General features: G+C 45.7%; 1 protein-coding gene across 4 annotated transcripts in view; it reads left to right on the top strand.

Annotated features, from left to right (window-relative positions):
- ASAP1 (ArfGAP with SH3 domain, ankyrin repeat and PH domain 1) overlaps positions 1-27,862 on the top strand; it is a 397,004-nt gene that overhangs the window by 14,562 nt on the left and 354,580 nt on the right. The window lies entirely within an intron of this gene.

Here is a 27,862-nt window from a genome sequence, read left to right as displayed (position 1 = left end):
AACCCCCAAAACCTCACATTGTGTTTTTATTTACAAGTAAGCTCTCCACAGAGGAAATAAAAATTAAAATGAAGTCATTGGGGCGGGCCTGGATCCAAAATGACTGGTGTCCTTATAAAGGAAATTAGGACCTAGTGGCAGATATGCACAGAGGGAAGACAATGTCAAGGCACACAGGGAAAAGACACCCCTGTGACTGCAGTGATGCAGCTACAAGTCAGGGAACATAAAGTATTTCTGGCAACCACTACAAGCCAGGAAGAGGCAAGGAAGGATTCTCTCTGAGAAGAACGAGAGAGGGTGTGGCCCTGCTGATATGTTGATTTTGGAATTCTAGCCTCCTGAATAGTGAGAGAATAAGTTTCTGTGCCATCCAATTTTGGTACTTTTTAATGACAGCCCTAGCAAATTAATACAATGATAATGATGGTGGTGGTGGTGGTGATGATGATGATGGTTTTGGTGATGGTGGTGATGGTAATGATAATGGTGCTACTGCTGCTGATGGTGGTGGTGGTGGCGGTGGTGGTGGTGGTGATGATGGTGGTGATGATGGTGGTTGGTAATGATGGTTGTAGTTATTATGGTGATGATGATGGTGATGATGGTGGTGGCGATGATGGTGGAGATGGAGATGATAATGGTGCTGATGGTGGTGATGGTAGTGATGATGATGATGGTGGTAGTTCTAATGGTGATGATGATGGTAGGGGGATGGTGATAATGGTGGTGATGATGACAGTGGTGGTGGTGGTGATGATGGTGGTGGTGGTGTGATAGTGGTGATGATGGTGGTAGTTATATGATAGTGATGATGATGGTGGTGATGATGGTGTTGGTGATGATGGTGGTAGTTATATGATGGTGATGATGATGGTGGTGATGATGGTGGTAGTTCTATGATGGTGATGATGATGGTGGTGATGGTGATGATAATGGTGCTGCTGCCGCTGCTGATGGTGGTGATGGTGATGAAGATGGTGGTGATAGTGATGAAGATGGCGGTGATGGTGATTAAGATGGTGGTGGTGGTGGTGATGGTGGTGGTGATGGTGATGATGATAGTGGTGGTGGTGGTGATGGTGGTGGTGATGATTGTAGTGGTGGTGGTGGTGGTGATGATGATGATGATGGTGATGATGGTGGTGGTGATGGTGATGATGGTGATGACAGTGGCGCTGATGACAGTGGTGGTGATGATGATGGTAATGATAGTGGTGATGATGGTGGTGGTGGTGATGGTAATGATAGTGGTGATGATGATGATGGTGGTGATGGTGATAGTGGTGATGATGATGATGGTGGTGGTGATGATTTGGCATTTGGCCTAAAGACTGACCCAGAAGGTGGCCACATGTGTCTGACTATAGATAGTCCTGTGGCTTTAATTTAGCGAGCGCTGGCATGAATATTCCTTCCAATTTTATATTTTAGACATGCCTCCAGTGGCATTTTTGGGGAACTTCATTGGTATTATACTAGGAGCAGGTGATTCAAAGTAAATATTCCCAGTCTAGAGAATGAGATGGAAACCGAACAGGGACAGTTCCTCTAGAGGTGAAGTGACTTTTGATCCACTGCATGACTGTATTGGAAAAGGGAATCCCCAAAGTTCTCTCAGATGGTGGCCTATGAGTCACCATATAGTCATTGGTGGGGCAGGTGCTTTGTAGCCAAGTGCGGAGACTGAACAGGCAACAGGACGGTGACCACGACTAGTGTGTGTCAGGGATTGGAGAAGAGGTTGATGTGGTGGGATGTGGAAGAGATGGGAGCCAGAGGCTTAAGATACAGCAGCACAGTGAGCAGGAACTAGATTGAAATTGAGAAGAAGGTAGGTCTTAATCCTGCCGCCAGGAAGATGAGATTTGTGAGTTGTGCTTTAGAAACATCCCTCTGTTGGGGTTTAACTGTAACTCCTTCATCTCCAGGTTGTGTTGGCCTCCTTGTGCACTGCATTGAGAGGATATTCAGACTGAAGGGGAGAAGCACTGATTTTGAAGGATGAAAAAGGAACAATGTGAGTTATTCCATGTCTTAGAGATAGTGTGGTATGACAGAGAGAGTGTAAACTCTGGTATCACATAGTCCTGGGTTGGAGTCCTTCGTGGAATCTGGCTCTGTCCCTTGCTTGGTGACCTTTGGCACCTTCTTTCCTCTGAACCTCAGTTTCCTCTCCTTTCCACTTGCACTGTCAATACCCCCTGTAGAGTATGGTGGAGACTCAATTGGGATCTTATAGGCCAAGTATGTGGCACCTGAGAGGCCCTGAATAAATGTCGGTTGTTCTACACTGAACCCTGTCCACATGTGGGATTCTTGGCAAGGGCTTATTGGTGCTTGTGAAACCTAATTAATCAGAGGTGGGAAGAGAGAGCTGGCCTCTGGAAGGGCTTGCTTTTCATAGGAGTAAACACATTGTCAGTAACAAGAGGAGTCCCTGAGTCCCGGGGAGGAAGGGGCGAGACATGGTGGCTCCTGGGAGGTCATGATAACTCTTACTGACAGGTATAACTATGAAGTCCCCATTGCTCTCCAGTTCTTTAAAATATCAAGAAAAGCAGGTAAAAGCTCCTCAGCTCTGGATGTCTTAAAAATAGCCACTGAACGGAGTGGCCAAGCCATTTTCCCCATGACCTGCCACATGAAGTCCCCCTTCCCCACCCACTCCTGCTCTGCCGTCTCTGCCCAGTAATGACTCCTCATGCATCCTCATCCCAGACACTCAGCTGGGAACCTTGATATTTATTCCACGCATATTTGTTTGCATTTACATTGCATGCCAGTGGTATTCCAGGGGCTGGATAATAGTAGCAAACATGACAGAAAAATCCCTATCCTCATGGACCTTACATTCCAGTGGGGCAACAGGTAGCAAACAAACATGAAATGGATGGTGTATGAGATGACAAATAGTCCTTGTGGAAGAAAAATCATCTGGAGAGGAGGCTGGGGCGTGCTGGGGAGGGTGTGCATTGTTAAATGGGGTGTTCAGAGGAGCTCTCCCTGAGAACATGACACTAATCAAAGACCCAAAGGAGCTGAGGGAGTGAGTACATGGCAGTTTGGGGAGAAATGATTCCTAAGCACAGGGCCTGCCCTGTGCAGAGACCCTGATAGCTGCATGCATGGCACATTAAAGGAACCTCAAGGAGGCCAGTGTGGCTGGAGTGGAGTGAGTGACAAGAAAGTCGGTGCAGGAAAAGGTTTATGGGTTGGGGATGAGGGCTCAACCTTGCTGGGCATTTTGAGGACTTTAGCTTTTGCCCTGAATAACAAAAGCAGCTCTCGGAGGGTTGTGAGCGGAAGAATGATATGGGCTTGGCTTACCTTTTTTTCCTAACCAGTGTATTAGTTTATGCTTGCACTGCTATAAAGAACTACTTGAGACTGGAGAATTGATGAAGAAAAGAGTTTTAATCAGCACACGGTTCTGCAGGCTGTACAGGCTTCTGCTTCTGGGGAGGCCTCAGGAAACTTTCAGTCATGGTGGAAGGCGAAGGGGGAAGCAGGTGCCTCTTACATGGTGGAGTGGGAGAAAGAGAGAGAGAGGAGGGAGGTGCCACACACTTTTCAACAAGCAGATCTTGGGAGAGCTCTATCACGAGACAGCACTAGAGGGATGGTGCTAAACCATTAGAAACACCTTCATGATTCAATCACCTCCTACCAGGCCCCTCCTCCAACACTAGGGATTATAATTCTACCTGAGATTTGGGTGAGGACACAGATCCAAACCATATCAAGCAGTATCTGCTGTCTGCAAATGCTTAATGCTGGTGAGAGTGGAAGCAGTGGCAGTGGTGGGGATGGTTGAACTCAGAAATTATGGATTTCTTCTCCCTCCCTCAACTCATCCAAACCATGGCCAAGCTGAATCAGTTCTACCTTGGCCATTGTAGGGAGACTGGGAGGACTTTGGAGATACTATACGTCAAGTCTGTCAGTCTGTCAACCCCTTTAGAACAGGAATGTGTCTTCTTTCTTAAGTGTCCTTAAAACCTAGCCCAGTGCCTGACATAAGTGGTAGGCATTTTAAATGCTTATGATGATTAGCCTGTCATTATCTGATCCCTAAGACTGAATTTGGAGCCATCTTCAGTGCTCCCAGGATCCCCTTGTACTTAACCTTTTCAAAACATCTGTCAGTCTGATCTTTCATTGTCTGTCTGTTCCCTCTGCTGGTCCATGAGCTTCATGAGACCCATGCTGTTTTTTGCTCTTTGTGTTTTTTGAGACAGAGTCTTGCTCTGTCGCCCAGGCTGGAGTTCAGTGGTGAGATCTCGGCTCACTGCAACCTCTGCCTCACGGGTTCAAAGGATTCTCATACCTCAGCCTCCCACGCAGTTGGGACTACAGCTGTGCACCACCATGCCCGGCTTATTTTTGTATTTTTATTTACTTATATATATTTTGAGATGAAGTCTCACTCTGTCACACAGGCTGGAGTGCAGTGGCATAATCTCACCTCATTGTAACCTCTGCCTCCCAGGTTCAAGTGATCCTCCTGCCTCAGCCTCCAAAGTAGCTGGGATTACAGGTACCCACTACCATGCCCAGCTAATTTTTGTATTTTTAGTAGAGATGGGGTTTGGCCATATTGGCCAGGTTGGTCTTGAACTCCTGATCTTGAGTGATTCGCCCACTTTGGCCTCTCAAAGTGTTGGGATTACAGAGAAAAGCCATTGCGCCCGGCCTGACCCACACTGTTTTGTCCACTTTTTTTTTTTTTTTTTTAAATTGAGACGGAGTCTTGCTCTGTCACCCAGGCTGGAGTGCAGTGGTGAGACCTCGGCTCACTGCAACCTCTGCCTCCTGGGTTCAAGCGATTCTCCTGCCTCAACCTCCCGAGTAGCTGGGACTACAGGTGCATGCCACCACGCCCGGCTAATGTTTTGTATTTTCAGTAGAGACGGGGTTTCATCATGTTAGCCAGGATGGTCTCGATCTCCTGACCTCGTGATCCCCCTGCCTCGACCTCCCAAAGTGCTGGGATTACAGGAGTGAGCCACTGCGCCCGGCCTGTTTTGTTCACTCTTGTAAGTGCAGTACCTGTCTCTGGGCCTGCTACCTGGTAGCTGCTCAGGAAGCGCTCTTTTAAATGAATGAATGCACCTGGTCCCTTTTATCACCTGCTGAGAAAGTCACTGGTTCCAGCCAGTATCTCTTCCAATCCCAGCATGTCGCTGGGAAGATTAAATTGTTTTAAAAAAAACAAAAAAACAAAAAACCCTGAGCCTACAAGGTAGCCTCTGGGCTTTTTGAAGGGAAGAGCAAAGTCAGAGAGCTGTTACTGTTTGAATCAGCAGTGCTGAAGGGCTCTTGGGAAGTGGAGTGCTCTCCGAGGCTTGCCTACACGGCAGAGGCATGTGGATAATTGCATCAGGAAAGTGGGGGGTGCTTGACCGCCAGACCGATAGGCCGGGGGTGGGCCAGAGTCCTCCTGGGCTGGGAGATCCCAGACAGTGTTTCCAGAAATTCCGGTTGACTGAGTTTGCCTGTATAGAACAGAGAGTGGGCAGCCACAGTCTCATGTGAAGATATTTTGCCACTTTCCCATTTTCAAGCTCAGCTCACATTTATTGATTTTTTTTCACCCCAAGGCCTTTGACAATTTCGTTATCCATTTTTAAATTATAAATTTTCTAATAGCTTTATTGACATACAATTCACATACCATGCAAATCACCATTTAAATTGCAGAATTCAGTGGTTTTTAGTATATTCACAGAGTTGTGCAACCATCGCTGCAGTCAATTTTAGAACATTTTCATCACCCCCTCCTCAAAAAATCTCTGTCCATACCCATTAGCAGTCACTTCCCATTTTCCCAATTCTCCTCCCCCAGCCCTAGGTAACCTTTAATCTATTTTCTGCACAATTCCTTTTCTTCCCCCCAAATGTAAACATAATAAACACTCATAACAGAAAATTCAGAAAGAACAAGAAAAGATAAAGAGTCAGATAATGATCATCCATAATTATCCAACCACTGAGAGCTGACCACTTTTGTCTATCTATGCTGATACACTCACAGACACATAGTTTTTGTGAACAGTGACATCTTACACATTCTTTTCAACTTACGCCTTCATTTAATATATAGGGACTCTCTTTCCATGTTGAATAAATGCAGATTTACATGATCATTTTGGCTGACCATGGATAGATCATAATTTATTTGACTGGTTCTTTTTTAATGGACATTTAGGTTGTTTCTAGTTTTTGAATGTACATACTTGTCCAAATATTTACTTTTGACAAATTCCCAGAGGCTGGAATTTCTGGGACAAAGGGTAGGCACATTTTCAAGTGTTGTACATGTTACCAAGTCACCCTCCAGAAAGGTTTACCAATCTGTACTTCTATGAGCAATTTTGCAAGTATACGTTTCTTACCTGCCTCAGATATTATCGATTATGTTAATTTTTGCATAACTGATGGACTAAAGATAAATGTTCTTTATTGCATTTTTAAATTTAATGCTAAAGTTGAACATATTTCCCAGCTACTCAGGTGACTGAGGCAGGAGGATCGCTTGAACCTGGGAGGTGGAGGTTGGAGTGAGCCGAGATTACGCCACTGCACTCCAGCCAAAAAAAAAAAAAAAGGTATAAATATGGATTGTAATAGTTGTTGTAAACTGACTGAAGCTAATTGGTGCAATTTAGTTCTATTACTTGGTACTGTCCTTTTACATAGACTTGGATTCTAGACCTGACTTCGCCACCAACTGTGACCTCAGGCTGCTCAACCTCTGAGGGCCTCAATTTCCTATTCTGTAAAGTGTTGGAGGTGAAGCCGTTGGATATTTGAGGTTGTTTCTGGATCCATCTTTATCCTTTCGTGATAAGAATAATAGAAGGCAGCAGTGGTGAGGAAACTGAGGCTTCAGCCTGTTTACTGGATTGCTCGAAGTCCCAGAATTCACAAATGACAGTGGAGATTTGAACCCAGAACTTGCTCTGAACCCAGGACCAAGCCTCTTGCTCTTCCCCTGGCTCCAGTTCCCATTATGGGAAATGAACCAAGATTTGTCAAGATGGGTGTTAATCTCCAGGCCTACTCCAAGAAGTGTGAATCCCCTCCAAGAGGCTGATCCGTGGGAGAGAGTTTTGGGAACATAGGGAAGAAAGGGTAGAGAGTATCGGAAAAATGTCTGGATTTCCAAGGACAATGGAATCTTGACAGAGACAGCTTAGGAGGACCGTAGAGAAGCCCGAGGCGAGTGAGAAGGTGGGAAAGTACACTGTGTAAGAGACAAGCACAGGCCAGGGAGCAGGAGCCAGGAGGCATGGGTGATCCGAACCTGGGAATTTACTTTTCTATCAAGGAATTAGAAAGTCAGGCCTCATCTGGAAAGGGATAGATTAGATTAAATCAGTGTTTCTCTGTAGCCACAGTTTGTACACTCCTGGACCCTCAACCAGGCGCCTGTGATGGTCTGGCTTCACAGTCCTCATCAGCTTCATCTCCACGCCCCCTTCTTCCCTTTCCTCCCCTTCCTCCACCTGCAGCTGTTGTTGAAGATGTGCCCATCCCCCTCAGGCCTCCAGATTGTGGCTCAGGTTGGTCTCTGAAGGCCTGAGAGGTTTGTCTATATGATGAGCTCCTTATCCTGAGCTGGAGTATTCCGCTCTTCCAAGAGGCCGTTCCTGACTAGCCTGATTCCGGGTAGAATTGACTACCTTCTTGTTTGTGCCCACCCCCTCTACCTTGTACATTTCAATGTCTGTTTTGTTCATACCTCTGTCTCCCCCATTATTTTGTGGCTTTCTGAGAGCAGATATTCTTATATTATGTTTATTGGGAACTCCCAGGATTTCTCATATAGTAGGTATTCAGGTGAAACCTTTTTTGGATGAATTAATGAAACCTTCTGTAATTCAATTCAGTAGATGCATATTAAGGAGACTGGGATGGTGTATTAGTAATACAGTGATAATAACTGCAATAACAAATAGTCCCCACGATGTGTATTGGCTCAAACACAAGAAATGTTTTTTCTTCTTCGTGTAAAAGCCCAAAATGTGTTTTTCTAGTTCGGTGGGAGGCTCTCCTCCATGTGGTGGCTCATAGACCTAGGCCTCTGCTACATTCTGTGGCCCTGCTGCCCCCTGGAGCTTTGTTGCCATCAGTGTCCACTGGCAGAAGGGGGAAGGAGCCTGGAGAAAGCACACCCACTTCTTAAAAACCTTGGCCTAAAAAATGGCATGCAGCATTTCTGTCTCTTTCCTTGGCTAGAACTCTGACACATGGTCACACCCAGCTGCAAGGGAGTCTGGGAAGTGTAGTCTAGCCATGCACCCAGGAGGAAGAGGAAATAGAGTTTTGGTGAACTAGCAGGGCTGCCACAGATGGTGAGTGGAGCTCAACACCTTGTCCTCTGAGGCATGGTTGAAGGGTTGGGGAATGTTTGGCTTGGAGAAGCAAAACTACTGATAAAGTGATATTTGTGACCAGGACTATAATTTACCAACCCCTAGTTTGGAGAGATCCAAGGTCTAGACACTATAATTTTTATGATGATGATGATGATGATGATGTACCCAGCGTATGCGGAACACTAAGACTGTTGCTGGTAGGAGGGGAGGAGAGAGGCAGAGGACAAGCAAGCTTGAAGTAATTTGCCCAAGGTCACACAGCTAGTAAGGGATGGAGCTGAGATTTGGGCCCAACAAGCTGGTGACAGAACCTACCTGCTTAGTGGCTACACTGTATGTTCCTCATTTGAGCCTGATACCCATTTTACCAAGTAGATATTATTACTGCCAATGAGGGAAGGCTCATAATTTGGTGTTAAGAGGAATGAATGAAATAACTTTTTTTTTTTTTTTTTTGAGATGGAGTTTTGCTCTTTTTGCCCAGGCTGGAGTGCAGTGGTGCGATCTCGGCTCACTGCAACCTCTGCCTCCCAAGTTCAAGTGATTCTCTTGCCTCCGCCTCCCAAGTAGTTGGGATTACAGGTGCGCACCACTGTGCCCGGCTAATTTTTGTATTTTTAGTAGAGACGGGGTTTCTCCATATTGGCCAGGCTGGTCTTGAACTCCTGACTTCAGGTGATCCCTCCGCCTCGTCCTCCCAAAGTGCTGGGATTACAGGCGTGAGCCACCGCACCCGGTCTCAGTATTTCATTTATTTTTATGGCTGAATAATTGCATCGTATGGCTCTACCACACTTGGTTTATCCATTCCATTCCTTGGCTGATAGACTTTGGGTTGTTTCTACCTCCTGGCCATCGTGAATAGTGCTGCTATGAACGAACATTCATTTACAGGTATTTATTTGAATGTACAGTTTCACTTCTTTTAGGTATATGGCTAGGAGTGGAGGTGCTGGGTCATCTGATAACCCATTTTTTGACTTTTCCAAAGCAGCTGAACCATTTTACACTCCCACCAGCAATGTACGAGGGTTCCACTTTCTCCACATCCTCGTCGAGACTTGCTGTTGCTATTTTGTGTGTGTGTGTGTGTGTGTGTGTATTTCATTATGGCCAACCTAGTCGGTGTGAGGTTTTATCTCACTGTGGTTTTGATTTGCATTTCCCTAATGACTAATGCCTTTAAACATCTTCTCACCTGCTTTTTGGCCACATAAAGGGATCTTTAAGAAGGTGTAGACAGATTGGCTGGGCGCCGTGGCTCACACCTGTAATCTCAGCACTTTGTGGAGCAGAGATGGGAGGACTGCTTGAGACCAGGAGTTCGAGACCAGCCTGGTAAACATAGCAAGACCCCCATCTCTATTCAAAAAAAAAAAAAAAAAAAAAAAAAGAAGGTGGTTCAGGCAGGTATAGGGAAGCTCCAGGGATAGCAAAGCCCTGAGGCTCCTGTGTGTGCCTAGTTTTGAGGAGCAAGGAGGAAGAGTTATTGGAAACTGGAGACAGCGAGGGCTGTGCGAAGGAGCCCTGGCCAGAGCTGAAATTTGGGTTGAGGCCAGCAGCCGTTTCGCAGTGACTGCTAGAGAGGGAGCCCCAGGGAGGAGATCGAATGCCTCAGCCTCCCTCTCCCTCCCTCCTGTCTTCTACTGGGGCTCCCTGTTGCTAAAACCATCCTGTAGCAGAGGGGGAGCAAGCCCTTGCAGTAGTCCCTGAGGTCAATTTGGGGTGCAGAGTAGGACGGAAAAGGGAGGACCAGTGTAGAGGCACTGGCACAGTGGCAGCGCGGCTTCCTTTTCCCGTAGTTCTTTGGGTTCATCCTTCCTATGTTGGCATCTCCCCAAGACTGGTAGTGAGATCGGCTGCAGCCATTTTTAGCTTCACATCTTTCTTATAACATCCAAAAGAAGAGAGAAAACACCATTTCAAAAACTTCTGGGCAAAAGAGAAAGAGCTTTCTCAGAAACCTCCAGCCTCACGTCTTATTGACCCCAATTGGGTTACATATTCTTTCTAAACTAATTAGTGGCGGAGGATGGGGATGGTTTTAAGTCAGTGAGGCCCACACCTGGGACTGCAGGCACATGTGCTTCATGGGAAGGGAGATCCCAGTTGAAATCAGGAATGAGGAGGGATGCTGGGCAGAAAACCCGTAGTGCCATGTCCTTGGGGAGTCCTTGGACCATCTGTTTGACTAAAGCCTGGCTTTTTTTCTGCTCCACCACGCGCCGGCTGGGGTGAGACAATGCGTGCGGGACCCAGGCCTCCAGGAAGGGTCCCTGCCCTGGCTTCAGGGTCCGACGTGCCATGTTCGGCTCAGGCCTCCTGGGCAGCACCATTCCCAGCTTCTGCCTTTTCCCAGGCCTCTTAGGGAGGGTCTCCTAAGCCTCTCATTCCTTCTGTGGCCCATGTCACTGAAGGGATGAACGGAAGCCCCTTCCACAGCAGTGATTCCAGGCAGTGAGACTTCACCCTGTCAGAGCCACAAGGGCGGAGTTCAACTAGGAGTTTAGGGAAGGAGATCTTTTTGTAGAATTTACCACAAAAGAAAGAATAATTAAAAAAAAAAAACAAAAAACACTCCATGGCAACTATTGTACGATTCTGTCCAAATCGGCAAAGCTATAGAGACGAAGGTTATATTGTTATTTTTGCCAGGGGTGTGTAGAGGGTGGAATGGGGAGTGACTGCTTATGGGTTCGGGGTTTCATTTTGAGGTGATGAAGATGGATTGTGGTGATGGTTGCACAGTTCTGTGAATTTTGCTAAAAACCATTGAACTGTATACGCTATGTATTTATGTATGTATGTATGTATGTATTTATTTATTTATTTTGAGACAGAGTCTCGCTCTCTCACCCAGGCTGGAGTGCAGTGGCGCTATCTTGGCTCACTGCAACCTCCGCCTCCTGAGTTCAAGTGATCCTCCTGCCTCAGCCTCCCGAGTAGCTGGGTTTACAGGCACACGCCACCAAGCCCGGCTAATTTTTATATTTTTAGTAGAGATGAGGTTTCACCATGTTGGGCAGGCTGGTCTGAAACTCCTGACCTCATGATCCACCTGCCTCAGCCTCCCAAAGTGCTGGGATTATAGGCGTGAGCCACCGCACCAAGCCTGAAATTTACACTTTAAATTGTGATGAATTGTATGTGAATTATAAGTCAAGAAAGCTGTTGGAAAAAAATATCAAAGAAAGACTTACACTCCTATTCTCTTTGTTGTATTTAAGGCTGAAGTTGATTGCTGCCTTATTCTCTAATGAAAATTATGGTTTACACCATCTCCTTTCCTCTCCTCTTTCTTCTGTCCTGTGGCCTTGGGGCAAGTTCTCCTCCCCTCCCTTGGTCTGTGGGTCCCCTGTGGAGCTGACTGGCTCCCCGTGTCCATCTGGGCACATAAGCAATACCCGGCTAGTCCAGTGAGTGTTCCAGCTCCTGGCCACAGAAATTAGTTCAAGGATGGATGAACAGTCAGAGTCAATCCTGAGACTTGTATTAGAACCACCAGCACAGCGAGGCTTTCCTGCAGGGTTTGCTGAATTGTGTCTGGATGTAAGCCTGAAGGCCAGTGGCCCTTTTGGTCAAAGCCTCCCTGAAAATGCCACCCTTTCCCTGAACAGAAATGCAGAGCCAACAGATGAAGACTAACCTCTCCCTGACCACATCCTCTGAGCCCTTGAATCTAGCCAGGCCCGAATTTCCATCCTTCCTGGACTTGTCAGTTTTGTCAGCCCATACATTTCCCTCTCCTTTTTTTTTTTTTTTCCCCTGAAGCCAGGACTTGTGGGGTTTTCTGTCTCATGAAACATGTCTAGGTTTGGGTTCTGCAAACTTGGACCCTCCGGCCTGACTCCTTTTCTTTTTTTTTTTTTTGTTTTTTTTTTTTAGACGGAGTCTCGCTTTGTCACCCAGGCTGGAGTGCAGTGGCCGGATCTCAGCTCACTGCAAGCTCCGCCTCCTGGGTTCACGCCATTCTCCTGCCTCAGCCTCCCGAGTAGCTGGGACTACAGGCGCCTGCCACGTCGCCTGGCTAGTTTTTTGTATTTTTTAGTAGAGACGGGGTTTCACCGGGTTAGCCAGGATGGTCTTGATCTCCTGACCTTGTGATCCACCCGTCTCGGCCTCCCAAAGTGCTGAGATTACAGGCTTGAGCCACCGCGCCCGGCCGCCTGACTCCTTTTCACAACAAGCTCTGGACTGTGAGAAGGGACTGCTCTTTCCGCCTCTATCACTTGTGCCAGAGCGAGCCAAGAAAACTGCTTCCACAGAGGAAACGGGCTGACAATGGAATGTCCCAACCCAGCACATGAAGTTCTTTGGAAGGGACCCTGGAAGGGCATCTGGGAACCGCCCAGCATCCTTTCCATGGGCCCACAGGGAACAGCCCTGCTGCTGCTGCACACATTCCGTTGCATTTCTGCATGTGTGTATGTGTGCATGCAGTTGGACGTGGGTTATATATCTGTGTGTTTGTATGTGTGCAGTTGCACGTGGGTTGTTTTCTGTGTGTTTATGTGCAGTAGTACGTGGATTGCACTTCTCTGTGTTTGTGTGCAGTTGTGCATGGGTTGTATTTCTGTGTGTGTGTGTGCAGTTGTATGTGGGTTGCACTTCTGCGTGTCCATATGTGTGTATGCAAATGTACACAGATGTGTGTACTGGGAGCTGTGGCCTTTATTTCTTCCATTTGGCTATGTATGGTCCCATTTGGGTCATAGTCATTCAAGATTTGATGTGTTTACAACAGAAGAGGGAAGGTGGACCCATCAGCTCAGGCTGCCGTGATACCAGATGGGAAGTCTGATGCTCTTTCCCACAGTGGTTGTGGGATGTGGGCATTATGATTCCTGTTTTACCACTGTGGCATCTGAGTATCCGAGGAGCCAGTGGGCTCTCCATTAGCTGAGTCAAATCACCTGCCCCTTTTTGGGGCACTGATGCATTCTGCCTCAGACTAATTCCTTGTAGTTGTCTGTCATTCAGGGGAAATAGGGTTTGGAAAGGTGAGAAGCCTTGATTGATTTCTAAGAGAAATCTAGTTTACAGAAGCCCCCAGAAGATGACGGTCAGGGTCACCTATTTTGGAGATAGTTGCAAAGCAAGTGACTTGCAGGACATCCGTGGCTCTGATTAGATGGTATTGACTGGTCGGCAGCTGGGAACTGACTCTGATGGGAAATGACCGTGTGTGCCCAGAAAGTCTTGGCATGAGGGTGTTTGTTTAGGCATTCATTAATTAATTCATTCAACAAACATTTACTAGGCCAGGCACTGTGCTAGCTGCAGCGTCTTGTTTCCCTGAAGTTTTCTCTGGAGAGGAGGAAGAGATGGAGTGTGGGGTTGCTTTGCTTACAATGCTCTTTTGCCTGCTTGGGGATTTTTCAAGGGCCTTCCATTCTAATGGGCACCCTGACATCAGCGACTTGTCCTCCAGAGTTGGCGACACTAGTGGGGCAGGGGCGTCGGGCCTGTGGTGAGTCAGCTGCATCCAGGCTTAGCATCCTGTCCAGGTGTGGCCCACTGTGCCTGGGAGACAAACAGCTGTTGAAATAGAAAATATTTAAAACCTCATTAAAAGGAGAGTCTAGACTCTGGGGAAACTTCATTTTGAAAAGGAGTCTTGTGGAAATTGGCTGATCCTTCTAAGTTTACAAGCAGTAAAATTTCTAAGAAACGGAGATGGATTTTCAGAAGGATGTTTGAGGACTGGAACAGTGGTGTTCCTCAGTCCCAGGACTTTGTCAGGGTTGGCTGAAAAGTAATTTGTTGCAGGACTTTCAGTGAAAGGGCCAGTTTTAGGTCGCATGAATATTTCCCTGTAATTTTTTTTTTTTTTTGAGACAGAGTTTTGCTCTTGTTGCCCAGGCTGGAGTGTGATCTTGGCTGGCTGCAACCTCTGCCTCCCGGGTTCAAGCGATTCTCCTGCCTAAGCCTCCTGAGTAGCTGGGACTACAGGCACTCGCCACCATGCCCGGCTAATTTTTGTATTTCTAGTAGAAATGGGGTTTCACCATGTTGGCCAGGCTGGTCTTGAACTCCTGAACTCAGGTGATCCACCCGCCTTGGCTTTCCAAAGTCTGGGATTACAGGTATCAGCCACCACACCCGGCTGTTTTGTTTTGTTTTGTTTTTTTAAGAGATGGGGTCTTGCTGTGTTGCCCAGGGTGGAGTGCAGTGGCACAGTCAGCTCAGTGCAGCCTCAAACTCCAGGGCTCAAGTGATCCTCCTGCTTCAGCCTCCAGAGTAGTTGGGACTATAGGTATACACCACCACACCCCACTAGTTTTTCAATTTTTTTAGAGATGAGGTCTCACTATATTGCCTAGGCTGGCCTTGAACTCCTGGCTTCAAGCTATCCTTCTACCTCAGCCTGAATTTCCCTGTAGTTTAAAAGGCATCCCCAGTTTCCCATTTTGACAGTACATATAGAAGTCTTCCTGATGCTCCCTTTATTTGTTTTTATCTAATTCTGTTAATGTATTCATCAACAGATAATTTATTGAGCACCTGTTGTGCAGTAGGCATTTTAAGAGTTATGGAAGTATGCCAGGCACGGTGGCTCACGCCTGTAATCCCAGCACTTTGGGAGGCCAAGGTCGGGGGGGATCACCTGAGGTCAGGAGTTCATGACCAGCCTGACCAATATGGTGAAACCCTGTCTCTACTAAAAATACAAAAATTAGCTGGGCTGTGGTGACGTGTGCCCATAATCGTGGTTACTCAGGAGGCTGAGGCAGGAGAATTGCTTGAACCTAGGAGGCGGAGGTTGCAGTGAACCGAGATCGCGCCACTGCACTCCTGCCTGGGTGACAAAGGAAGACCCTGTCTTGAAAAAAAAAAAAAAAAAGAAAAAAGAGGAGTTATGGAAGTGAACAAACGGTATTCCCACCCTGATAAATATGACATTCTGATGTATTATCAAGAAAGAAAAAAATTTAATTGTTAAATAGATCATGTACTTTGGCTGATACATTTACAATATTTTGAGGCTAGAGGGCCAAATAATTGGCAAGAGAAGCATGAGTTATGTGTGTATTTCTGGATGGAAATCACAAGGCCTGATTCACAGCAGGCACCTGAGTTTAATATTATTATGCCAGTTTTACAGATGAGAAAACAGGTTCAGACAGGTAAAGTGGCTTGCCCAAGGCTGGTACAGGGAAGAACCAGGACTCTTAAACTCTAGCCCCCTAATTCTAAAATCTGGGCTTTTCCCCTCTGCTTCATGTGCACCTTTCAGGTCGAGAACCTTCTAAATGCAAATCTGCCTATTTGTATGGGTGGTAACAAGGTTTTAGATGGAAGCACGGACTTAATGGCTTGAAACAACACACAATTATTATCTTAACATTCTGGAAGTATCGTCATTGTGCCTTGGACATGGCAGATGGGTCAGCAAACATTCGTCCAATGGAAGGTCTTTCTTAGACTGTACCTTTGAACTTACTGTTCTGTCCAATCACAATTCCCTCTTCCTACCTTTCTGTCTGGTGTTCTCCTGTTCATCCTCAAAACTAGATGCTGCTACTCCTTCCCCCATGAAGCCACTCATTATCCAGTCCTCTGCATTATTTTCTCCGCTTTGTAGCAACTTCTGTTCTTGCAGGTACTAGCAATCATTGATTCACCTGTCTGCCTTACACCAGAGGAAAGTGCCCCACTTGGATGGGCTCCTAGTAGGCAACTGTTGGAGTGTTACATAAATGAATGAATGGATGAATGAATGGCAAAATAGAAGATGCAGTCAAATATGTATTTCATATTTTTACAACATAACGGGCACTCAGATGTTATCTGGGGACTGACAAGTGAGAAATTGATTTCCTTTTCTTTTAATTAAAAATGCAGATATATAGGGATTCTATGAGATTTCTGAGTCCCAGATAGATGGTAGTGGGCTGCTGTGTGGGGTGACACTTTATACAGGGACAGATATGCTTTGATGGATTTTTTGGGAGGTCTGAAGGAGATGATTCAGGCTCGTTATTTTTCAAACTTACAGTCTTCTAAGGCCTGATCTGGGCTTTATCTTGATGAGGTTTGAACATTTCTTAGGTATCTAAGAATGTTGAACATTTCTTAGATATTTCCTTTGATTCTGAGATGCCTTTGATTTCAAGATGCATTATTGATATCATAACAGTGTTGGGAGAGAAAATAGTCCTGCCACGTTATATTTTATTGATAGGAAGACACGTCCTGTTTCAGAAATGCTAAAATGTGAAAATGTGGTCATGGTGAAATGGCGGAAATAAAGTAATTACAAAGAGTGTGGTCAAGTGGGGTTGATATTAATTGGACCTACTCCTAGGTGTTAGGAATGAGCTCGAGCGAGGCTGGTCTTGTTAGTGTGTTAAAGATCTTTTTATAGTTCTAAAACTAGAAGGGAAATACATGCAGCAGAGACCTCTCCTGAGGCTGGCCCTGCTCTGAAAGGCTGGTAAGATTTAAAGGAAAGATAAGTCTTTGTAATCAGACAGATCTAGGTTTCTTTTATTAGCTGTAAAAACTCTGGCAAGATACTCATCCTGTATTTGCCTCAGTTTCCTTCTCTGTAAAACAGCAATACCTGTCTCCTAGGTTTGTTATGAAGGTTAAAGTAGTTATTGCTTGTGAATTAGTGTCAGATACACATAATAACCGTGCAATATATGCTAGCTTTATTATTTTTAAAAATTGTGGCCAGACACACTGGCTCATGCCTGTAATCCTCACACTTTGGGAGGCTGAGGTGGGTGGATCACCTAAGGTCAGGAGTTCGAGACCAGACTGGCCAACATGTGAACCCTCATCTCTACTAAAAATACAAAAATTGGCTGGGTGTAGTGGCACGTGCCTATAATCCCAGCTACTCAGGTGGCTGAGGCAGGAGAATCGCTTGAACCTGGGATGTGGAGGTTGCAGTGAGCCAAGATCGCACCGCTGCACTCTAGCCTGGGTGACAAGGCAAGACTCCATTTCAAAAAAAAAAAAAAAATTGTTATTTATTCTGCTAGACTTGTATTAGGTCATTCTTGCATCGTTATAAAGAAATATCAGAGACTGGGTCATTTATAAAGAAAAGAGGTTTAATTGGCTCATGGTTCTACAGGCTGTACAGGAAGCGTGATGCTGGCATCTGCTCGGCTTCTGGGGGGCCTCAAAAAACTTACAATCATGGTAGAAGGTGAAGGGGGAACAGGCCATCACATGGCCCAAAGCAGGAGAAAGAGAGAGAGCAAGACACCACGCTGTTTTAAATTACAGATCTCATGGAAAGTCACTCACTGTGGCAAGGACAGCAGCAAGGGGATGGTGCTAATCATTAATGAGAAATCTACCTCCATGATCCAGTTACCTCCCATCAGGCCCCACCTCCGATACTGAGGATTATAATTCAATATGAAATTTGCAGTGGGACATGGATCCAAACTCTGTCAGACCTGTTATTATTTATTCTATTAAAATTGTCATTTATTCTGTGAGGGCTGCTATTTCCTTTGTAAAGTGGGATGACATTCCTAGCTGTGCCTCTCACTGCTCTGGGCTCGGTGAAGACAGCGTGATTGAAAGGGGCGATGTGGCCGATACCCATACAGGGCCTGGGTGGTACCTGGTGAGCACTGGACAATGGGGGCTTCCTGCGAGGGAGTAAACCCCATTCCATGCAGACCCCTTTCCATCCTGGTTCCCTTTTCTTTGGACAGGGTGGAGGCTGGGACACTGGGGTGCTGCTCCTGGAAGGTGACTTCCAGGCCTTGGTTGTATTCTCTCTGTCACTAGGACAGTGGTCAGTGGACGCCAACAGGATGCCCAGCCACATGAAACGTGCCTACGGCGCTGGCCTTGCTGGGAAGCCACCGAGTCAGGCCCCTGGGCTGCAGATGTCATTTCTAGTTTTGGGTTGTCACAGTAGTGGCAGTTGTTCATTGTACACCTGCTTTATGCTGGCATTTCTCACACTTATACAACCTCCGTTTTTTCGTCCTAACAACACTCTATTAAACGTGTCATCATCCCTGTCTTAGGGTGGTTTCTCCAAGGAGCCAACACTGATAAAATATTGGAGCATGCATAGTTTCTTAGGGAGGTGATCCGAGGAAACACAGGCGGAGGAATGAGGAAGGGAGACAGAGAAGAGAAGGAGCCAGTGAAGGGCATTAGGCATTTATCAGGCAGGCAATTGGGCTTTCATTCCTCTGGGGACTTTTCAGGGTTGTCAGAACCAAGGGGCAAGGAGCTGGGATATTGTTTCCTAATTTCCACTCATCCTCGTCTGAAGGCCACAGCTAGAAGCATTCATTTCCTAGCACTCCCAGCCTGCGCCTTGGTGGCTGAGAGCAAACTCTTGGGGCAGAGTGGCAGGTGTTGCTTGCAGTAAGATCCATCTGGCCTGTAATGACCTGTGAGAGTCAAGGCATTGTGTGTGTGGGCATCATCATAGTCTGCAGACATCTCTATTTTTCAGAAGAAGACACAGGGCTGGGCTCAGTGGCTCATGCCTGTAATCCCAGCAATTTGGGGGGCCAAGGCGGGTGGATCACCTGAGGTCAGGAGTTCGAGACCAGCCTGGCCAACATGGCGAAACCCCATCTCTACTCAAAATACAAAAATTAGCTGGGCGTGGTGGTGCAGCCTGTAATCCCAGCTACTTGGGAGGCTGAGGCAGGAGAATCTCTTGAACCCGGGAGATGGAGGTTGCAGTGAGTGGAGATTGCGTCACTGTACTCCAGCTTGGGTGACAGAGCAAGACTGTCTCAAAAAACAGAAAAAGAAGATGACACAGGTTCCCAGAAGTGATTTTTTGTCACTCAAGATCAGCCAGAAATTAGGTGGGAGAGCCCATGTTGGAATGTGTCTTTCTGTCCCAAGGGCTCTCCTCTTTGCAGTGCTTGGGAAATTCTCCCAGCCCTGGGCTGCAGCACAAGGGAGCAGCTTCCCAGATGGCTCTGCGCTCAGCATACTTGCTGAGAGTGAACTCGAGATTGTTTGAAATGACCTGGACGATATGATCACACAGTGGGCAACACAGGAGACCCTAGGCTCCCTTGGATTTCACATTTCACACTTGCGCTTCTTCCCAGGGGACCCTGAAGGAAATGTGTCATTTGTGGTGGCACAGACTGGGTTGAGCCTGCTCCTGCTGGCATGAGGAGTGGATTGCGTGGCTAGTGAGTGAGCCTAGCCTGCTTCCGGGCTTAGAATAAACTTGAGAACTCTCAAGTTTATTTCATTATTCTCTTCTTGGGGTCCCGAGGCTGTTTCTCTGGCGTTCACTTATTTTAAGATTCACAGAATTCTTAGGATGTAACTTTTTTAAATGCTGAGGATTTATTAATCACTTATAGTAGGTAGGTCCTATGGTACCAGTACGTGTCCTTTTTCTTGTCGTCGGTGAGGTTATTTGATGAAGGTCTTATTCCTTAAGCAGAGACCACGTCCGTTTTGCTAACCAATACTTCCTTGATATTTAACTTAATATTTTTTTTCAATATATTAGTGGATGAATAGATGCATTTTCCCAGCAGATAATTCTCACAGTGGGAAGCTGCAGCCAATGGAAAAAAGCATACAGTAGGCACTTACGAGATGTTTGGGAGACAGGTGCTTTGACATTGTGTTCACACTCCGATGGTATCACTGACAACCGTTCATCCTGTCTGTTTCTATACCTGTCCCTGCCCCACCAGACTGTGAGCTGTCTATGGGCAATGACCTTGTGTTACTCAACTCACCCTCCTCACTGTCAGGCCCAGAGCCTGCAGTATACTCAGAGTAGGCTGTAAGACATGCAGTCACAGTTGTCATGAATTTATAAACCAGCAAGACAATGGTTCTGGTCTTTTGGCTTGTGGGTCCTTCGCAGTGACCTCTTCTTTGGAGAGGAAAGACCCAAACCATCTTTGACTGTTATCATTTGAACCAACAAATGAGGCGGGCAGTTGGGGGCAGGGCCAAAGCTAAGGTCCAGCAGCCTCGGCATTGTCAGGGAGTGGGCTTCTGCAAGGTCTCCTCTGTATCTCTCTGAACCATAGCGTATTGGATAGTCCTGGGAAGATAGAGTTAGCAGAAGGGCCCATCTCAAACACATGCATGCCAGCCAGGGAGAAGAGGGATTAGGAAAAACAGCAGGAGTCCAAAGTTACCTGGCCCGAGGTTACAGATGCCTAACTCAGGGCTGATCAGGGTTGGTAGGGAGGCAGGACTTGTGGCTTGCCAGCAGATATGGAAACTGAAAGACGTAGCAATTAGTACAAAATCCCCATGACCAACTCAGATGGTCTCAGCATTTACATTCAAGAGTCACCACAGGAGAGGAGATTTTTTTTTTTTTTTTTTTTTGAGACGCAGTCTCACTCTGTCACCCAGGCTGGAGTGCAGTGGTGCAATCTTGGTTCACTGCAACCTCCGCCTCCTGGGTTCAAGCTATTTTCCTGCACCCAGCCTCCCGAGTAGCTGGGACTACAGGCACCCGCCACCATGTCTGGCTAATTTTTGTATTTTTAGTAGAGATGTGGTTTCACCATGTTGGCCAGGCTGCTCTCGAACTCCTGACCTCAGGTGATCCACCCACCTTGGCCTCCCAAAGTACTGGGATTACAAGCATGAGGCACCACATCCAGCCAGGAGAGGAGATTGGACTTACCTTTATGAACAATCAGGAACTGATACCAAATGGGATATAGTTGGTCATGATCCATAGTGCCTTGCTTAGCACAGCAGATAAAGTTCCGAGCTTTGAAATCAAACTCTTTCAAGTTTGAGTTCTGAATCCACCACCACCAACCAGCTGTATGACTTGGGAAATGTTATATAACGTCTGTGAGCCTCAGTTTCCTTATCTAAAGTTCAGACAATCACAGGCCCTTGCAGAATTCCTTGTAGGATTTAATGAATGTGCCTAGGATGGGGTCTGATATGTAAAAGGGTTCTTCAGAGAAACAGAACTTATAGGATATATGTAAGGGGAGATTTATTATAGGGTAGGGAATTGGCTCATCCCTATAATAAGTGGAATTGATTATGGAGGCTGATCTGCCATCTGCAAGCTGGACAACCAGGAAAGCCAGTGGTGTAATTCAGTCCTAGCCTGAAGGTCTAAAAACCAGGGGAACTGATGGTGTAAATCCCAGTCTATGTTTGAAGTTCTGAGAACCAGGAGCACCAATGTCCAAAGGCAGAAGAAGATGCGTGTCCCAGCTCAGGTAGAGAGCAAACTCACCCTTCCTTCTACTTTCTGTTCTATTAATACTAGGCCTTCAATGGATTGGATGATGCCCACTCACGTTGGGAAGGGTGGCATTCCTTACTCAGTCTCCTGATTCAAATGCTAATCTGTTGCAGAAACACCCTCACAGACACAACCAGAAATACTGTTTTACCAGCTATCTGGGCATCCTTTAGCCCAGTCAAGTTGACACATAAAACAACAATAAGGGATTGCTGTGGTTATTAGCAGTGCTGTAAGAGTTCACAAGTGGATAGATCGTTGGGCTGGGAAAGACTGAGAAAGCTTCCTGGAAGAGGTGGAATTTCAACTGGGACTAGACAAGTTTGGCTTCTGATCGCTTAAGAGGAATAGTATCACAAAAATATATTTGGTCTATTTTCTCTAGGTCCCTGATTTTCTAAGTACAGCTTCCACAGAACAGGAAAGAATTACATCAGTAAATAGGAAAAGTGCTTGGTGTGATATTATGGGTAAAAAATTGTCCAAGCTGTAGCCAGCTGCAGATGACTCAAGAGTTTATTACATCCTCTATAAAAGGATACAAATCCTAGCATTCGTGGAGTCACTTCTGTTGAATACAAAACACCTATTTGAGGAATGGCAATAAAGAACGGTTTATGTACCAAATGATTTATGTCCCCGAATCCTGCATGGCATCAGGAATGGCTGTCCTGACTGACAAACTGTAAGTCATAGAACAGAATTTCAGTGGAAAAGCTGAAACGTGGGTGGTAACAAATGTGATGCTTGATGGTAATGAATTCTGGTTCACTTTAGCAGGCAGGTGCTTTAAATCTTCTGTTGCTGGTGGCAGCGGGAAATGAGAGGTTGTACAGAAGACCGTGGGGGTTGATAGACGTTGTTCACTCACTCCATCGACAGATATTTATTGAGCATCTATGTACAGATGCTGCCACTCCTCTGCTCATATCTTTGAGCGCTCCCCGGAAGGCACTGCAGACAGTGCTGGTTCACACAGAGGGCTTCCTGCATCTCAGCCTGAGACTTATGACCTGGTTGTGTTTGGGCAGTGAGGGATGGAGGGTGGCAGGTAAATGCGCCAGATTCCTTTCCCTTCGGCGGGGCAGTTCTGAGGTGTGCTCTCCACAGGCTCTCAGAAGGTCCCCTAGTGGGATTGAGCCTGAGGTGCCCAAGCAATAACCTGCATAACCTTGGACGAGTTCCTCAACGTCTAAGTTTTTGCTTCTTCTAGGATGGGTGTGGGGATTACATGAGGCAGTAATATCACTACCACCACAGCTAGCTCCCAGGCATTCATCAGTTACGGGGAGCCAACCATTTTTTGCTTAGTGCTTTAATCATGTTCTCTTATTAATTCTTGCTATGACTGCATGAGGTAGGTACTTTCCTTACGTTTACTAGCCGTGCTGTTAGAGTTCAGAAATGGACAGATTGTTGGGCTGGCAACATTGGAGAAAGCTTCCTAGAAGAGGTGGAATTTCAGCTCGGACTAGACAAGTTGGGCTTCTGATAGTTTAAGAGGAATAGCATCATAAAAATAAGTTTGATCTGTTTTCTTTTAAGTCCCTAATTTTCCAAGTATAGCTTCCACAGAACAGGAAATCCAATTTTAAAGATGAGAGAACTAGGCCGGGCACAGTGGCTCATGCCAAACCCCAGCACTTTGGGAGGCCGAGGCGGGTGGATCACCTGAGGTCAGGAGTTCGAGATCATCCTGGTCAACATGGTGAAACCCCATCCCTACAAAAATACAAAAAATTAGCTGGGCATGGTGGCGCATGCCTGTAATCCCAGCTACTTGGGAGGCTGAGGCAGGAGAATCGCTTGAACCTGGGAGACGGAGGTTGCAGTGAGCAGAGATCGCACCACTGCACTCCAGCCTGGGTGACACAGCAAGACTCTGTCTCAAAAAAAAGAAAAAAAAAAAGAGAGAACTAAAGTATGAAAGGATAAATAACTCATTAGAGATTCATAATCTGCATTCTAACCCAGAGGCATTTGTTCTAGGGGCCAATTTTCAGTAAGTCATACTGTTAGAGTACAGGATCTGGCAAGGAAGCTGTCATCGTCATTATCATCATCATCATCCAGTGCCTAGTACGTAGTGGGTGACCCATAATTATAGAATTTTAAAAATAATGAATGAATGAATGAATGAATATTAGTCCTTTAAGATCATGAACTTTCTTTAGTTTTGTTCTTTGCTCTGTCTTTAGGCAGCAATAGCAGTCCCTGGCACAGGGTAGTTCCCTGCTTCTAAGAAAATTCTGGTAATCGAAATGTATTCTTTGCTTCACCCTTACAAAAAAAAAAAACAAACGAGTCCCAGAGATGAAATGGCCTTAATATAGGAACAGTATTTATCTTCAGGTATTGGGATAAGAATTGATTTTTATTTTATGCCTTAATATTTTTTCTGATGAACCTGGATTACTTTCTTAACTGGAAAGAAATAATCTCTGTTTGAATAAAAAATCATTCTCAGAGCATCAGATGGGTCTCCAAGTGCCGTGGGTGAGGTACGGACATAGACGTAGCTGCTAACCTACTTTGAGCGAGTTCAGAGTCAAGGCAGCAGGACGTGAACTGACTTTGGTGTCACACCTCACACAGCTCTTTCACACTCCGTCTCCCCGGAGGTTCACGATGGTCTAGTGACGTAGGCCAGGCTGGGATTAGTGACCTCATTTCATAAACCTGAGGGCTAAAGAGGCTCACTGACAAGGGTGAAGCTCTCCATAGGGGTGGATCTGGGACTGGAACTTTTGATAATTAGGCCCAGTGGCCTTCCCTACCCCAGCAGCCTGTCATGAAGACCCTCTGAAGAATGGGACAAGAGTGGAGGTAGGTTGGTGCATCACAGACTCATGGGACAGCATCTGCAAGACCCTTTTATGTTTTATGCAGAAGAAGCCTGGCTTGGAGTTTTTTAGACCACCTGGGTCAGGATCTTAGTTCTGCCACACACTGTCTTGGACACATTATTTCATATCCTGTGAGTTACAATTTTTTCATCTATAAATCTGGCCCAGTGTCTTCCTTGCAGGATTGTTGTGCGGGTCCAGTTGGCACCAAGGAGGTGGGAATTCTGCAAGAGTAGCTGTCGATGGTCATCATACTTGTGCTGTCTGTGTGCATGGCTTTTATTTTCCTGACCTGTGTTGATACTTGGTGTTCATAAATTAATATTCCGATGTGAATTAGGCAGTTTTTGCTGAGTAGCAAAAGCCTCAGAATTTCAGAGGCTTGTTTGACAGCAGATATATATCTTCATGCTCAAGGATCTATGGGGTTGGTTGTGGTTTAGCTGATCTAGGTTGTGCATGGCTAGTTCATGCCGGACTTGTGGTTCATTCCGATCTGCTCCACATTCCTTTGATCTGAGTTCAGACTAAAAGGCAGCAACAGACAGTGGCTATGGAGACATATTCCTTTTGTGGTGCATCATAGGAGAGCAGGAGGGATAGACTTGGGACCAGCACACTGTCACTTCTAGCCACATTCCATTGGCTAAAGCAAGTCAGTGATCCAGTCCAGAATCCAGTGAGACAGGGAAGTAAACACCATTCACTCTAGTGGGATGTACTACAAAGTCCCATGACAAAGGGCAGAAATGTGTAGTTCATAGTCATGCTGCAAGTGAAGAAGTGGGAAGACTCATCCAGTCTACCATACTAACTCAGCTGCCACGCTTGGGTGAAGCACGGAAAGCAAAGGAATAACCAACTGAGGGGTGGGCTGGGAAAGGCGTTGACTATGTATGCAAGTAACACATACTTATTTTTCATAAGCATGTGCTTAGAAGTTGGGTTCTAGAGGTCAGTATTGTAGGAAGATCATGATCTTTGATTCTGAAGGATAGCATATGCTTATCCTTGTGCCGGTACCACACTGTCCTGATTTCTTTAGCTTTGTGGGTTTCAAAGTCAGGAAATAGGAGTCCAAATTGTTATTCATTTTCAAGATTGTTTTGGCTATCCTGAGTCCATTGCATTTCCATATGCATTTTAAGATAAGCTTGTCAGTTCCTCATCTAATTTAAATTTGTGGTTCAGTGCTCAGGAAGATTCAATTGCTATTGGCATCTAAGTTTGAAAGAAGTAGTTTGATCATTTATCCAATAAGTATCTATTAATATTGTTGTGCCGGGCATTGTATAGTTGGTACTGCAACATACACCAATGAACAAATGCAAACACAATCTTTGTACCCATGTAGCTTATAATTGAAGAAAATTAGCAGATATTAATCAATCTTCACATTAAAACATAATTAAAACTGAGATAAATTCCACGATCTAATCTGAAGGTGCAGAGTTTCTCTGAGCATATAATATTTAAGGAAGAACAGGAGTTACCTAGGCACAGAAGATGAGAGAAGAAGCCTTCCAGGCAGAGAGAACAGCACGGGCAAAGGACCTGTGGTGGAACAACTGCAGCATGTTCCAGAATCTAAGAAAATGTCCTACAGGCCGGGCGCGGTGGCCCACACCTGTAATCCCAGCACTTTGGGAGGCCAAAGTGGGCAGATCACCTGAGGTCAGGAGTTCGAGACCAGCCTGCTCAACATGGCAGAACCCCGTCTCTACTGAAAATACAAAAAATTAACCGAGTGTGGTGGTAGGCTCCTGTAATCCCAGCTACTTGGGAGGCTCAGGGAGGAGAATTGCTTGAACCTGGGAGGCGGAGGTTGCCGTGAGCCGAGATTGCGCCACTGCACTCCAGCCTGGGCAATAAGAGCAAAAGTCCATCACACACACACACACACACACACACACACACACACACACACACACACATACACACGCACAATAATAATAATAATAATAATTTAAAAAGAAAAAGAAAATGTCCTATGGCTGCAGCATTGTGCCTGGTAGACAGGATAAGGTCAGATAGGTGAGCAAGAGTCAGAACATGTTCAGTGATTTGGATTTTTATTCTGAAGCACTGAGAAGCTATTGAGGAATGTTAAGCTAGTGATGGAGAGTTGAGGGATGACACAATCAAATTTGTGTTTTCAAAATTGTATTCTTCATATCACTCAATTGTTAAGTGTCAGTCTTATTTAGATCTGGGTTTTTTTTTTCCCCCCAAAAAAACACTTGTTAAAAACACCATGTTTGACATTTATGAGACTATTAAGAATTTGAACATTGTGTGAATATTTGATGATCTCAAGGAATTATTGCTATCTTTTTAAGATATGGTAGTAGTTTTACTGTGATATTTTTTCCAGAGACCTTATCTTAGAAATCCATGTGGTAATATTTATGACTGAAATGATAAGATATCTGGAAATTTCCTCAAAATAATAATGCACAGGCAGGAAGGATGAGGGTTTGGATGGGGTGGGTGTCATTATGGGTTAATGTGATTAGACTGGGTGGTGGGTTCAGGTGGTATATGATATACTTCTCTGTTTTTATGTCTGTACACAATTCTCTGTAATAAAAGGTTAAACAAACAAAAAAAACCACCACAAAAGATTATTCTGCTTTCAGCATGGAAGACTAGATTTCAGAGGGAGAAATGGTGACGAGGGGAGATCAGTTAGGAGGCAGTGGCAGTGGCCCAGGTAAGAATGATGGAGGCTTGGTCCAGAGCTGGACCAGTGGAGGTGGGGAGAGATAAGTGGAGAGATCTTTAGGAAGTAAAGTAGACATGAATTGGGGGTGGATTGGTTATAGGGGTGAGGGAGATGGTGGAACCGAGATGTCCCTCGGTTTTTGGCCCTGGATGGAGATGACACACTGAACTAGGAATCACTGGATAAAAACCAAGGAGGTCCCTTGGCTCAATTTATTTTTATATCCCCACCTCTGTTTCCCTCCATTCTGCAAATATTGAAGCTGTTCCCTTATGTAACAGCTTTTATCCCAGACTTCCTGTGCTCTGTGCACTCAGCAATTAATTAAGCTTTGGTATGCATGAATTAATTAAAATCCTCTCCCAGGTTCAGAGGGGCTGTCCTGAAATATGTGTATTCATCTATATCTGCCTTCATCCTGGAACTGATTTCCTTTGCTGGGTGAACACTTTTGCTTTGTCGTGGGCACACAGCTGCAGGCGTCTGTCTGTCTGTCTGTTGCATCCATCAGCACCTTTAATTTTATGTTTAGGAGCCTAGGTCTAGAGAAGTTAATGACTTGTAAATTGCTCTCCAACGTAGAGCTAGAAATAGAATGCCGGAAGGATTCCTGAGCACTTACTTGCATAGAGATTCAATGACGGAGGGATCAGCCCCACCGTAGGAAGCTGAAATAGTAGTTTCCTTCATATTTCTGACA

The sequence above is a fragment of the Papio anubis genome, chromosome 8 (genome assembly GCF_008728515.1).
Source record: "Papio anubis isolate 15944 chromosome 8, Panubis1.0, whole genome shotgun sequence".
NCBI lineage: Eukaryota > Metazoa > Chordata > Mammalia > Primates > Cercopithecidae > Papio > Papio anubis.
The sequence above is the reverse complement of the archived record's forward strand: the minus strand, read 5'-3'. Positions and strand labels throughout refer to the sequence as shown.